General features: G+C 40.0%; 1 protein-coding gene across 6 annotated transcripts in view; it reads right to left on the bottom strand.

Annotated features, from left to right (window-relative positions):
- Positions 1–15,517, bottom strand: part of PTPRG (protein tyrosine phosphatase receptor type G) — a 538,241-nt gene that overhangs the window by 337,343 nt on the left and 185,381 nt on the right. The window lies entirely within an intron of this gene.

Genomic DNA, 15,517 nt, shown 5'->3' with positions numbered 1-15,517 from the left:
TTACCTCTCGGTCTAACCTACCTCAAGGGTGGCTGTGGGAATAAAATGAGGAGCAGGAAAACAGGTGGGATAGAAATGCAATAAATAAACAAATGCTACACCATCCTGTTGCTTCTGGAAGCAATCTGAAGAGACAGCAAACAGGAAGCTGGGTGCTTCCTCTTTTTTCAACCTGGTCAACCATTGTGGGAGGTAATGCCAACTTCAAAGGAATGCTTATTGGAAGGGGGGCACGTGTAAAGGCATACATTGGGCCTCTATCCTGGGATGAGGTGCACAGTACCCAAAGACCTCTCAAAATATCTAAATGTGTGCTAAGTAAATGCTCAGTGCTCCTCTAAATGATTATGGTGAAGAAGCAAACTTCCTCTGCTACTCACTGGATGGTACACAACACTCTTCCTTCCTTCAGCTGTTGAAATCTAAATAATTTAAAATTTTGTATCATCAACAAGATCAGTATTTTTCTCAATTAGCTTCTTTCCCTCACACCGCAAATAAGCTCCAACCCTTACATAAATCTTGTTGCAAGGCCTGAATGAATGGCAAGTAAATGTAATCCCTTTTGGACGATTGTGGCACATAGCCAAGGCAATACCACAGTATCCAGAGATGTACGCCTCATAATGAATGCGTAATCTTTTCTACACAGACCCCTGGTAATTAGGCCACAGTAAATCTTGGATTTACCCAGTTTCTCAAATAACTTCACATCAACTTGGCATTTGACAACTCAATTTAAAAACAAAAAACAATGAATAATAAAAAATATAAACAGCATGTTTCTAGGTGTTTAAACAGAAAATTGGAACTATTATTTAGCTCTTATGATTCAAAGAGCACTTGAAATTTTCTGGGAACTCCTGAATTGACATCAGATGAACTGCACTGTTAGTAGTATCAGTACAGCTGTGATAACATTTCATTTAAAAAATTCAAAGAATCACATCCCTGCGCAGACAAAATTGAACTCACAATATTTGAAATATTCAGGGCAGAGGTAGCCAACATCCAGATAAATGTTGTACTACAATTCTCCTCAATCCAAGGGAGACTAGCCAAGGATTGGGGTGGTGGGGATTGTAGTCCAATGTCATCTAAAGGGCTCCTGGGTCATTTGATGCAGGAGACACAGAGCCAGGAGGAAGAAGGGAAGAACAAAGTTATAACAAAGTGGTGGAAACTGGTGAACCAGCAGGAACAATGGAGGTTGGATGCTGTAGGAGAGAGAAGCAGCAGATGAATCATGGGTGGCAAGGCAGAAGCAAGGAGACCCTTCCTCTACTCATTCATTTCCATGATTTCATATCCTTCTCCCTTCCCACACAAGTCAATGGAGCTGTGTTCAATTTTGATGGCATACATGACCCCTTGTACTGATGGTCCCTTAGCTTAGTTTGTTATATATACCTATCCCAAGAAGGGATGGAGAACCTGTAGCAGTCCAAACGTTGTTGGATTCTTCTAACTCTTATGAGCTCCAGCCAGAAAAGCCAATGGTCAGGAAGGATGGGAGTTGTAGTCCAGCAATTTCCGGAGGGCCACAGGTTCTCCACCCCGATCTAAAGGGCATATAGTGCTAGCAACACAGTAAGGTTGAAATGTGCCAACTTCATTAGATTCATATGTGATGAGGTCTGAATCTAGTCCTTAGCGCCTGAAACAGCAGGACCTTATTCACCCAGGACTGCCGTGTTCTAGCAGAAGGATGGGATCATATCTTCCCTTTTTTACATGGCAAGGTTGACACCATAATCAAACTGCATAGCTAGATTCCTGCCATCACTTCAGGGAAACCAAGTGGAGAGCAAAGTTAATGTGCAGCTCTTTCTGGCTGCTAGATAAAGTGCATCCCTGCAGGAAATTAGGAGAGGAGTGGTGCATCTGCACTTCCTGCTATGGGCCTTGGTTCACAACTAGAAGAAGCAAGCAGAAATCAACTCACAAGACACAGTGCTATCCATGAGTATTACTCCACAGTGGAGAAACGTGATGATGGAGCTGGCTTCAAACTAACCTGACATATATACTAACCTAGCATGTAAGCTAACCTATATTCTGCTCTTGTCCACTTTGGTTCTGCCAGCCAAAAGGAGGGAAAGTAATCTTCAGAGAAAAACCAGCCGTGCCTCCTCAGCTTCCTACCCAAGCCAGCAGGATGTTAAACCTGCAGTTTAGTTCGCAGTGACTCAAGGAGGAGGCAAGCATGTTAAGTTATCCTCCGTCTTCACACCACAGAGAATGATAGTGCGAATGCACGCTGCCTCCAGGAGAACGGCAATTGCAAAGCGGAAGTAGGTGTGAATCACAACAGTACGGGAACATTCAGTCTTTTAGCATGGAGGAGGAGGAGGAAGTGAAGCAAGAGCTAGTTTACACTATCCCACCTCCTCACACTGAAACCTATTCCACGGTGAATAATTTTACTCCACTATCTCCCCCTACCCCAATCGCCCTTATTGGGAACTTTGGTGGTAGAAATCCGTGCTAAAACTGGGCAGCACTGATGCTCTGAGGCGTTTCTATGGCACTTCATTGTAGTGAGTATGCTGCTAAATACAGACTCCTTATTTCCTCATCTCTAATCGTTTTCAAAAAGTACATATGCTTCCCTATCACTTTAATGTGCCTCTGCTGAAAGCAAGGCATGCCTGTGTTGCTTCTGAGGCTTTGCTTTTTCATATTGCAGATTAGCATGAATTGCTGAAATGAAAGGATGGAGATGAATCTGGAAGAAATACACTGGGGCATAGCAAGGATCTGCTCAGCAGCATGCTTATGCAAAGCAATTTTTGAAAGGACAGGTACTTCTAGGTGGTCTAGCTGGTTTCCCAACATCAAACGGAACAAATCAGGGACGAGGTCTCTGCATAAGAGAGATGTATTCACAAATACTGAAAAAACAAAACAAAGGCATGGACGGGTATGAAAACACAAATAAATGTCAATCAAGGAGGCATTACTACATGCTCTGAATGCAGAAGGTCTCATGCCAGCATAGTATAGTGATACCTTGGTTCTCAAACGCCTTGGTAATCAAACGCCGAAAAGTAAGTGTTCCCGTTTTCAAACATTTTTTGGAAGCCAAACATCCAATGCGGCTGTAGGCTATGGTTTTTGGGGCACCTGCACCAATCGGAAGCTGCGCCTCAGTTTTCAAACATTTCGGACGTCAAACAGACTTCCGTAATGGATTAAGTTTGGTGCTTTTGTTTTTGCTATTTATTTTGTGTTTTTGTTCTCGAGGCTTTTTTCGTTAATTTGTTTTTGTGACTGTGTGGAACCCAGTTCAGCTACTGATTGATTGATTGATTGATTGATTGTGTGACTGCGGAAATGGATAAAAGCCCCCCATCCTAACAATGACTATCATCAGTGTAGGTAAGAAAAAATAATAATTTTAATTTTTATCATCTACAATACTGTCTTATTTATTTTATAGTACAGTACATCAATTATTGCTTTCATTTTATGGATCATTGGTCTCGTTAGATAGTTAAATTGCTGTTTTAGGGGTTGTTTTTAAAAGTCTGGAACGGATTAATCCATTTTGCATTACTTTCTATGGGAAAGAGTGCCTTGGTTTTGGAACACTTTGGTTTTGGAATGGACTTCCGGAACGGATTAAGTTTGAGAACCAAGGTACTTGGAAAGACTCCTATAAAGAATCATATAATTGTTGAGTTGGAAGGGACCTTGAGGATCATCTAGTTCAACCCCCTGCAATGCAGGAATCTTTTCCCCAAACTAGCTCAGTTGGTAGAACATGAGACTCTTAATCTCATGGATTTGAGCCGCGGTTGTGGGTTTGGAGAAAAGATTCCTGCATTGGAGGGGATTGGACTAGAAGATCCTTGTGGTCCCTTCCAACTCTACAACTCTATGATTCTATGGTGCTTGAACCCACCAACCTGAGATAGTCTCACATTCTACTGACTGAGCTACCAAAATATGGAACCCTGGAAAGGTGCAGCTAGTCTGTGTAGACAGTACTGAGCCAGTTGAATCAGTATTCGGCAGCTAATGCGCACCCCCCTAAAGTATGGAGCTAATCCAAGATGATATATATGAATCCACCAAGGGGACCCTTGAAGAGACAGTGTTAGCTAGTCAAAATTTGGCAAAGATTCCACAACTACAGACAAATAAACAAAACAGCAAAAGTTGAGAAGTCTCCACCCCCATACACAAAATACAAACATAACCTCAGCCCACCAGTTAATATCAGTTGCCGCACAAGTAATGTGTGAAATGATGTGAAAAGACATTACAGTATGTCAACCTCAATTACTCCAACATCTTATAATGATGTGGATAGATTAGAAGATTTGTAATTAGTTCCACGTCTATGGTTAAGCGAAACATCGGCTCAATTCGGATGACAACCAGACCATGATTGTAAAGCTTAAGTACAGTTTAGCAACCTCCAGCTTGGCAAATCATACTTACAGTCTTCACTTGAGCCACTGACCTATCAAAACGCAAGGACTGAAAAGCACATAAGCTACTCTTAAGCATACCCTTTTTTAGATCCACAGTCCTCCAAGAACGCGCTAAAATATGTGTGGAACGTGAAACTGAATTTTGGGTTCTAGCAACGCTTAGTTTGCTTGGACATTCAAACTGAGCTGCTGAGTTGAATGAACTATTGTGTGTTTTTTTAAAGAAAATGTTGAATGACTCTATAGAAGGCAGGTTCCCTATGTACAAGCTTCACCTTACTGATAAAATTGCCTGTGGTTATGCACATTTTAAGAATGGCGCTTTACGAACTTCAGTTTGGAACTGAACTACATAAAGGTAAAGTTAAAGGACCCCTGACAGTTACGTCCAGTTGTGTTACGTCCAATTTATCTACTTGCACTTTGATGTGCTTTCGAACTGCTAGATTGCCAGGAGCTGGGACCAAACAACAGGAGCTCACCCCATCGCAGGGATTCGAACTGCCAACCTTCTGATTGGCAAGCCCAAGGCTCAGTGGTTTAGACCACAGCGCCACCCGCGTCCCGCACTGTACTACATAGTGAACCGTAATGAGGTAGTAGAGTGGAGTGTGTACCCATTCAGACTGCAGGTGGAAAGGAAGCTGCCTTTGCAGTGAGTCAGACTATTGGTCCATCTGAATCAGCATTCTCTACACACTGATTGCCAGAGGTTCTCCAGGATTTCTGAGTGGGAAATTCCCAGCCCTACACTTGAGAAACCAGAAATTGAACTTGCAAGCTCTACCACCAGCTGGGCTACTGATGCAAGTAAATACAGATCCTAGATGGATAGTTGTTTCCAATGTTTTCAAACACTGGACCCATATTTTGCCCAAGCATGCATTTGGATATCATCTTTTACCACATGGTGAAAGTGCAGTTGTTGCAACCCACCCCTTAAGGCAGTCTATGCCCCACCAATGGGTCCTGACCCACCCAATGAATTCTGAATCCCTATCTCTGCATCTCCCTCCATCGGCTTATTTATGGGGATGGGGGGGAAGTGAACTGATCTAAAAGCAAGCGCTTCAATCTGCGACACCCGTGATGCGAAAGGCACTCTCTCTTTGAAGGAGTCTAATACTATTTAAACTATCTAAAATATCCATCTCCTTACCTGCCTATATATAATGTAAAATTGAAATAAACAGGCAAGTTGCTCCAAGATGTGTCAGGCTATTTAAATGGAAACTGTTACCATTCGTCTCAGGCTGGCAGTGTGAAATCTCAGAAGATGGGAAATTCAGTACAAATAAATGACAAGGTATATATGTGCAGTCATTTCGTGTCGTACTTTGAAATGTCAGTCTAGCAATGAACAAATGGGCACACTATTTCTCTAAACCTTTTATGCACAGACCTTACAGCACAAATAGAAAGTCCATGGCCAATGGATTCCTAAACGAAAAAATTCAACACGCAGAAAGTGGGGTTGATTTTTTAAAACAACAACAACACAAAGCTCATTTTAACATTCAGCACTTAGCAGAAAAATAAGCTTATGAAGGATGGGAGAGAGGGGACAATAGGCCTTTACTGAACATACTGAGTTCAGGGGCATTAGTTTGTTCATTTGTTTGTCTATTAAAGTATATATTTATCATAAAATACCAGGTCAGTGCACTACAATGTGCATACAATGAAACACCATTAGAAAAATACAAAATTTTCATTAAAACTACTGGCCAGTCAATAATGATTTAAACCCTTGCATCTTCTATGATGTTGGAAGCAAACTCCTTATCTGTTAGGCACTTATATAGCGACTATGTGGACCAAGCTGCATTTATAAATAATTGTGTCATCTGAATTTATATATTAACTGAAAAAGAAGTTAAAATGCAGTAAGTTAAACTGGTATTCATAACTGTGGGAGAGACTTCTAAAAACAATGTGTCAGTCCTATTTTCAAGCTGGGGCACTCCTTGGATGAATAGCACGATGCAGCAAAATGGCAATGCTTCAATAATGTTTTCCAAAAAAGAAAGCACACACACACACACAAAAGAACACCACCAAAAGAACACACCTATAAACTTTGCAACATAGCTAATCAGATTCAAGGAAATTAGTAGCACTAGGAGTGAAGAATGAAGTGCAGAAAAATGTCATCCTTACAGATAGATATGTTCCATGCAATTAATCATGTGGATGCAAGCAATTTTCTGCTATCCTTGTATGTACTGCAGAAAAGAGATAAACAATACACAAATATGTGCATCCACCATCCCTGGGAGATAGACTTATTTGGCTGCAAAAGCAAATAATCACTTATTGTCTGAATTCCTTATGGCTTTGTAGAAGCCATGCGTAAATTTCTGATTAAGTTGTAGTGCTTGTCTCCTACCACTGAGGAGAAGGCTTCATCACTGTATCTTTAACTTTTAAATGTCTAGCTTTATGTTCAAAACTTAATTCTGAAATATTGGAACAAACTATGTGATACTTCCTGAAATTCTCCCAGGCGGAAATCCCAATTTTAACCACCAAAAAAAATATCTCAGGAATCACTTCTGTAAGTTAATGAGCCCTGTCAGCCATTCAAATTAAGCACTCTATTGTGCAAGGAGCTAATTATGCTAAGATTAAACCCAGAGAGTGATGGGGACATTTACTGTATTTCTAGCAATTAGAACAGCTCTCAGTCCTGAAGAATACAACTTGTATTTCATAATATTGAAAGATGCCACAGCTAATCCAATTTTAAAAATTGTGTGTGTATGTTTCATGAGTGTGCACAACCTGGACTTCCTTTCTGGAATACTGTGGAAATCTGTCAGTTCCCTTTGCATTCACAATATCTAATTATCACTGTTACATGTGGTCTTTTTTGTCACGGTTCCCACTACATCAAAATGCTCAAGGCTGGAACTCAACATGGACTTGCTAGCATTTTTCCCCTTCCTGAGAGGCAATTAAATAGTAAATCCTCGTTTCTTTTCACTGTGGAAGCAATGACCCTGGAACTTCTGTTCACTTGATGTAGTAATTAACAACTCTGGTATGTTTTTCACCAGTATCCTTTTCCATTTCTGAACCCTTCCCTTTCATGTGTGAACTGCTAATGCACACTATATAACCAATGCAACTTGATCCCAGTGATCTTATTTTCCTTCCATACTGTAGACAGTATAATCAACAAATCAAGATTTGGCCAGCAAGTCATGGGCTCACACACTCCCCACTTCCATCACACAATTGGATTGTCTCCCTGATTTCCTGAGAAAGCCCTATAATTTGGGGAAAGAGTAGTTCTGGTTTGGAGGGAAATGCAATTCCAATGTAATGCATAAAACTATGGTTTATTCAAACTATGAAGTCAGAACAGGCCTCAAAGCATATTAGGGGGAAGAAAGTAAGTGTGCAACCCTGAAGACCATTCACACAGGCCAAACCACCATTTCACTGAACAAGTCCTCTCAGTTATGGATGCTGATGTAAACTATCGGAAGGGATATTACATGTCCTGTAAGTTTACCACAATTCAAAATGGAATAATATTGTTTGATGCTAACTCCAACATGAATTCATAACGCAACACTGCTACCACAACAATCAGTCTGGCGCCTGATATTATCTGTGGCCAATGACTGATTTCTGTACTTCCACAGTAGTGATTAAAACCTGAAAACTGATGAAATGATTCAAGAGTAAGCACAGCAGAGAACATTATTTAATGGCTACCGAAGGCACTCTATTTCATTAATTAACCTTACTAGCAACCAAAGCTGCTTGATTCCTATGAATAAAGTCACTCAGAAGATCCTCAAAGTTCAGTCAATAAAGAAAGAGGATGCAACGGATGTTCCAGTGGTATTTTTGGAATGACCAAGGATGGACTTTTTCAGTCACATATGCAGCTGAATGCCAATATAAACCATGCCATTTTCCTTTTGAGGAAAAGCACACAAAAACCAACTGCAATGCCATCAAATATCACACTTTGCCTTCAGCAACATGCCTCAGGAATTCTTTGAACGGAATCAGCTAACTTCTAACTTTCTGATTTCTTCTTTCAGTATAGATAATACTATTGGTAAATGATTTTCTACTCTCAGCTTGGAAAAAAGGCTGACGATACACATAAGTTAAAGCATATTAATTTCTATTAACTTTTGATGAATGTTAGTAGCCTTTTCCAATCCCTTCAAAAGCTCACTAAGTGCATCTTGAGCCTTTTATTCCTTAATCTGACAAAAGAATCTTTCATGTTTTATCTGCACCTCTATTCATTATGCTCACACTTCAGTAAAAGCTAGCCCTTTATTCCCTGACATTTCGCAGAATAGATTCCGACCTCCTTGTTGAGTATTATAACAATGAGATCTCTTATATGATTGGTATTTCATTTTTTGTTCACTGGCTGTGTAATATATACTCTAATGGTTTGGCTTCCTCCTCTTGTATTTTACATATGATTATTTCAATCTGTGACCCCTGAAGGCTAATTTAGTAGCTCCCTAGCCTGCTATATTAACATATGTCTTCTTTAATTTTTTCTGAGTCTTTTGTCATTATACAAAAGAGTGCATATCCTCTCTGTATTCATGTATTTAGCTGTTCTTTTCAAGCAGGAAGGTTAATTTTAAGATATGTTGATCCCAAATCACTTTGCCGACATCCAAACTAGAACTTTAAAATAAATGCCCCATATTATACATTCTAAATTACATCATGGAGCGAAGTTAATGATAATAATAAATATGAGCAGTAGCTCTGAAAAGTCCCACAGATGTTTGCTGACAACAAATCAGCAAAGTCCAAGGGGCATCCCTATTGGAATAATTGGGCACATCTGCATGTCACAATAAGCTAAAGTTGCCCTCTCATTGGGGTGTATTGTTCCCAGTTGCTCTTACTTCACTCCTCCCTGGGCACAAGTGGGAGGAACAAACCAGGAAGCCACATCTGAATCTGAAATTGTGGTTTGGTGCTCCCTAACAAGCCAGGCTTCGTAAGCCAATGGCAAACCATGGTTTACAGCTGGCTAGCAATTCAAGATTGTCCAGGAGCAGAATCCTGGGTTTGGATGTCAGGGGAAGCCAAACTGAATTGCAGGTTTCTGTTTTGTTTCTTCCATTCCACCGGCACAGTGCTCATGCACAATGCACTATGATAAACCAACAAGCCTAGCTTACCTTTGCAAACACAACCACACATTTCTATGAATTGGAAATTAGAACCGAAACAGATCACATACTAAGATACATCTTGCCTTTTCACTAAAACCTTGCCTTTCTAACACAACACACACACACATTTTAAGGACAGCGGGTTCTCCAGAGCCCTGATTGGTCAACGAAGTGTGTGACCCAAGATAAAGTGTTAGCTATGCTACCTCTCCAAAGTGGTATCTCATCTGCTGAGACTGATGTAACCACACTATTCCATCCATCTAGCATTCTGGAGGACATGTGATTAAGTAGGACTTCTTTACAGGAATAAAATGTGTTTTCTTAATTTTGCAAGGGTGATGTTGACAGACTGGGCTGTTAGTTTCTCAGTTGCTCTAACAGCGGGACAGACACATTTGACAGAGATATTTAATGGACATAAGTTAAGTGCTGATATCTACAATTTAGTCCCTTATTGCCTTCTAGGTTTGACCTATATATCAGTGATTGGGATTCCCAAGGTTTTAATCTGTAAATATTACGATTAGCTGCAGGAGAAACAGATAGCAAAGCTGTACCCCAAGTACTGGGACGGAGAAGTTGGAAGGGGGGGCGAGTAGAGAAAATTCCAGTCATATTAGCAGTTGGTACAATTTGGATAGATAATAAATAGTGGGTATGAATCAGTGATAAAACAGGGTGCAATTGCACACACCCAGCATCAATCACCAGCTTAACCATTGCTATCCCAGTACAGTCCAAGTCCCAAATGTATATGCCAATATGGAGTTTTTATAGTTAAACATAATTATTCAACAACTCAGATTGAGGTCAACCTATTTCATGCAAATGAAGGGCTTCCTCTGTAACAAATTGCTCTTAATCAGAGGGCAGGGACAAGAAACTCTGCCTCCCCCCAAACCATTACACTTGTTTCGGGCTAGGTAATTAAAAGAGTTAAATGAATTTTCAGTCATCTACCTTTAACAATTTGATTTGTCTCCCTGCTCAGTGAGCTAATGATTCAGATAGCCTTAGCCAAATAGAAGGGGAGGGCGATTCCAAGTAAAGAAATAGGAAAAATCCAAGTGAAGGTTGATTAAATGCTAACCAAGTAGCCAGGATGTTGCTTAATTGGTAACCCCAGTGGTTTTAGGAAAGGAGTGATGCCATCCCTTGAAATCAGATACACAGTTAATTGGTATAGATTACATTTCTCAAACAGAAAAGGAGCAAAAACAAACAGTAGGCAAGATGAGGTGTGAAAGAGAACAGGCGTATCAGAAAAAGAAAAGTATGCCATTGCTTAGCAATGCCTTGAGTTACACAGTTACAAATCTTTTGTCCAGAATCCTGTTCACATTTAAGCTTACAAAAATCCTTCAGATTCCCGTTAAGATGAACATACAATATGATTTTGTGTTGCCATCAGGGACTGTCCCTCCAACTGTACTGAAACAGAGAAGGTCTGGTGTCTCTATGGGAAACTAACTGGGAAGACTATCCTTTCTGTCTTGAGTTTCATGAAGGAAAGGAAGGCTATCTTTGTGATATAGATATACAAATGGAATATGTGCACCAAATCTAAAATATGTGCGTCTCTGACCAGTTTTGTTTGATTCATAAAGAAGGTAACAAAATGATTTCTGAGTCACGATTTTAATGCAAGAGAGCGCAATACTTTTGTTTTTTGCTCAAGTGGATAAATAACACTCAGACCAATACAACAGGCAAAGGTGGTGGAGGCTACATCTAAACTTAATATTGTTAACCTGTATGGCCTCAGGCAACAAGGGAAGGGACCCTATCTCAGTAGCAGAAACTATTTTATTTATACTATTTTATAAAATTTATAAACTGCTTGATTGTCAAAACAACAACAACAACCGCAAAGCATTTTACAAAAAGATAAAACAATATAACGGAGGAAAAAAATCACATACAGCGGTACCTTGGTTGTCGAATGGCTTGGCTCCCGAACGCCACAAACCTGGAAGTGAGTGTTCCGGTTTGCGAACGTTTTTTGGAAGCCAAACATCTGATGCAGCTTCCATGGCTTCTGATTGAGTGCAGGAGCTCCTGCAGCCAACCGGAAGCTGCACCTTGGATTTCAAACCATGATGGGAGTCGAATGGACTCCCGGAACGGGTTAAGTTCAACAACCAAGGTACCACTGTACTTCAAAACATGCAAAGTTAACATACTAAAACAGATTAAAATTAATTATCTGATGAGTGCAAGCACGAAAATGGTTCACCAGCTAGAACTCCCAGTAGTGGCTGTGGGAAACTTTTTCACATGTAGTGCTGACTTGGTAAGAGGAGCGCCAGCTCAAAATGCCATTATAAATAGAACCCAATTGAGCTGGATGTATTTATGGCTGTAGTATTCTTATTGTGAGCTGACAAGGTTTTTTTTCTGTCGCCCCCCTTTTCCTTCCCTCTCTATTTTTTGCTTCTATTTCCTTATTTGTTAAATTTGATTTTTTAAAAAAAATATCAATAAAAGTATTAACAGTAAATAAATAAATGAAACCCAATTAGCTTTCAGCAGCGATTGCCAGAGCACTGTAAATAATAGAATCTGCCATGCCGTATCAATGTTTGGAGTTATGTATGTTGAGCTTACCCTCATGTTCTTTATGCTTTTAGATTGTAGCGTCGTAAAAAGGCCAATGGATGTACTTATCCTATAAATGACAAGAACAAAATCTGCCGACTGAAAGATAATTATATGGATTTAAAATACTTCAGAAGCTTGTAAGAAAATTATGCCTTTGTTGTTAATACAGAAATTGGACCTATTGTTTCATTTCGTTTTGCTTTCAAAATAAAGCCATTACATACTGACAATCGAATGAAGTGTGCCTTTTTCTTGAAAACCGCTTAACCATATCCCTCCGTATTTTGTCTTACAGCTTCATCAATCCATTTCTAATTCATTTTGCAGGTTTACTCAAACAGCTGTGCCAAAGCAAACTGCAATTATGGATAAAATGAAAGCCACTAAAATCAGTTTATTTTCAAAGACTTCAATATGCAGAGCAACTTTTGTTTTTCAGCACTGATGGCTTAAGGGTAATAATTTTATTTGAAGTAAGTAATTGAAACATGAGAAGAGATTTCTTACCCAAAAAAATGGGAATAAACCCGCATAAGCCTCACATTTTAGAATAACATCCACTGGGTAGTACCCAATGGTGTCTGTGTGTTGAAGGATGGAATCTGACAGCAGAAAAGGGGGAGATTTTGGAGTATGATCTGCCCTCCCTCAAATAAATCTTCCTGCCTTCCCTAAATGCTCTGGAGAGTTGGGGAGCCCCACAGCACTGACTGCAAGGGAGCTGGAGGGGGAGGAAACATCAGTTAGCTCAGTTGGTTAGAGAGTGGTGCTGGTAATACCAAGGTCATGGGTTTGAGCCCCATAAGGGCCAACTGTATTTTCCTGGATTGCAGGGGGTAGACTAGATGATCCTTAGGGTCTATTCCACTCTATGCTTCTATGATTCTAACTAAGAATTGTCTCTATCTTCTTCCCCACCCAAATACCATCTGGCAAACTACTTCCTTCAAAAGACAAGACACCATTGCATACCATTCATTACTGCTGTAGGGCAACAGTTTTACCAAAATGTTCACATATGTTTAAATTGACCCATCTAAGGGTCAAAATTCATGTGGATCAATCTCAAAAGATATCAAGTCCAGAGTGAAACAAGGAGCGTGAATCAGGAAAAGATATTTCAAGTTGCGAAAGTGCTTTGAGCGGTGAAAGAAGGCTGGGAGCAAAAGAACTAAACGAATATGGAATTTGTGGAGATGGGCTAGTAGAGGGGAATCCCAAGGAGTTATACCAGATAGAGCAGGGGTCAGCAACCTTTTCAGCCGTGGGCCGGTCCACCGTCCCTCAGACCATGTGGTGGGCCGGACTATATTTGGGGGTGGGGAGGATGAACAAATTCCTATGCCCCACAAATAACCCAGAGGTGCATTTGAAATAAAAGCACACATTCTACTCATGTAAAAAAACCAGGCAGGCCCCACAAATAACCCAGAGGTGCATTTTAAATAAAAGGACACATTATACTCATGTAAAAACACGCTGATTTGGAAGGTGATTGGGCTGCATCCGGCCCCAGGGCCTTAGTTTGCCTACCCATGATTTAAACTAAAGATCTTATTTTTTGTTTTTGTTTTTTATTTTAAAAAAACACACAATAGCAAGTCTGGGCAGCAGCACTGTTCTCTGATTTAGGAAATGTTACACTCAATGAGTTTGCAGACACATATTCTCTCCATCTCTGATTAAGTGGCACCACCATCCATCCTTCACATCCACCCTGTGAAAACCACTGTGACTGATCTCGTCTCATTTGGAGCTGAAAATTACTCAGCCAATGGCACACCACTTTATTACAAGAGAAAAACAGGGGAGGCAGGGGGAAGCCAAACCTCCACTTTTCTTTTTTTATGGCGCACAGCTGACCAATATTTGAGGGATGCAAAAGGACCGGACTTCACAAACAACAGCCAAATGCAAAAACTGCAAAGCCAAGACAAGCAGGCCTGTATGTGCCTCAAGGCAAGTTTTTGCTTCTTTTGTCCCTCTTCCATCCAGCATCAACTCACTCTTGTGGCAAGCATCATACTGAGAAATCGCTTCTTTCCGTTTTTATTGGCAGTCCCGAGACTCAAAGCCCAGTCTAGAAACGACACTTGAGGGCACAGCTGCCACAGGGTAAAAGCGTTTGACAGAGCACATCTCACTACTACAACATGCTCACTTCTTTGGTTTTTAGAAGAGTTTTTAAAGCTTTTTTTCATTCTTAAGGTATCAGATAAAGATACACTCCTCTATCACACAGTCCCTAAGACTCAGCGGCCATGTTGAGGGCTTATAAAACAACACATTTTATAAGCTATGGAATTGTTTCTCATACTTTTTATTTTTTAAAATACAGAAAAGTCAAATCTGACAGAGCCAAAATGGTAGGGAAAATAAAGGTGAAATATGACTATTTCATGGCATGTCCGAATGGTTATTATTATTATTTTTAAAGGCAAGCCTTCCTTACTGCTCTAGCCTGCTTTCAACATGTATATTTTAACTCCCAGCATACCCTGAGGCAGTATTATGCCTCTCTACTTTGTACACAGCATGCTTCCGTTCCTATTATTTTACACATTTCAATTTCCTACCAAGTAATCATTCCAGTTTTCACAGACCATATTGCTTTTCTTGGAATTCATTTACAAGTTTTACACAAAACTTTTACTAAGCTCCTTAACTGAATGTTTTCAAACAAACAAGGAAATCAGGTTTGCATGTCAAAGATCCAGTTTGTATTTAATCTCTTCCATATTTTTCAATATTATCAGCCAAACTTGAAAATTAGATAGATAGATAGATAGAAGACGATAATATTTCTTTTACAAAGTTTTTTTTATGAGAAAGAGGATTTTATGCATATGAGAAAAACAATCACAAATACAAGTCTGCAGTTCCAAGGGGGAACAGAACACATATATACATGAGAAAAATGCAGAGGGTTATTCAGACATTCAAATACAAGCAAACAGAATCACATGGGGGGAGGCACACAGTCACATCTTGCACTAGCCCCTCCCCAAACTGTGAACTGTTGGGGCTGTTGTAGATTAGCATTGTGTGTGTTTTGAATACCCAGACTGGGCTACAGTAAGGAAATATGTGAAAGAAGAGCCATTCAGTGTCCAGGGCTCAGGACATTGAACACAATATATATATATATATGAATGAATGGGAAAGGCTTTGGAGAGAAGACAAAGTTCACCGCATGCTACAATTTGAGAGAAAATGTAATGAAAATGTTGTACCAATGGTACCTGACCCCGACCAGATTGGCCAATATGTATAAGAATAGCTCAGATGTATGTTGGA

The sequence above is a fragment of the Podarcis filfolensis genome, assembly GCF_964270895.1.
Source record: "Podarcis filfolensis genome assembly, chromosome: 2".
Taxonomy (NCBI): Eukaryota; Metazoa; Chordata; class Lepidosauria; order Squamata; family Lacertidae; genus Podarcis; species Podarcis filfolensis.
Note: the sequence above shows the minus strand (reverse complement) of the source record. Positions and strands in the feature narration are given on the sequence as shown.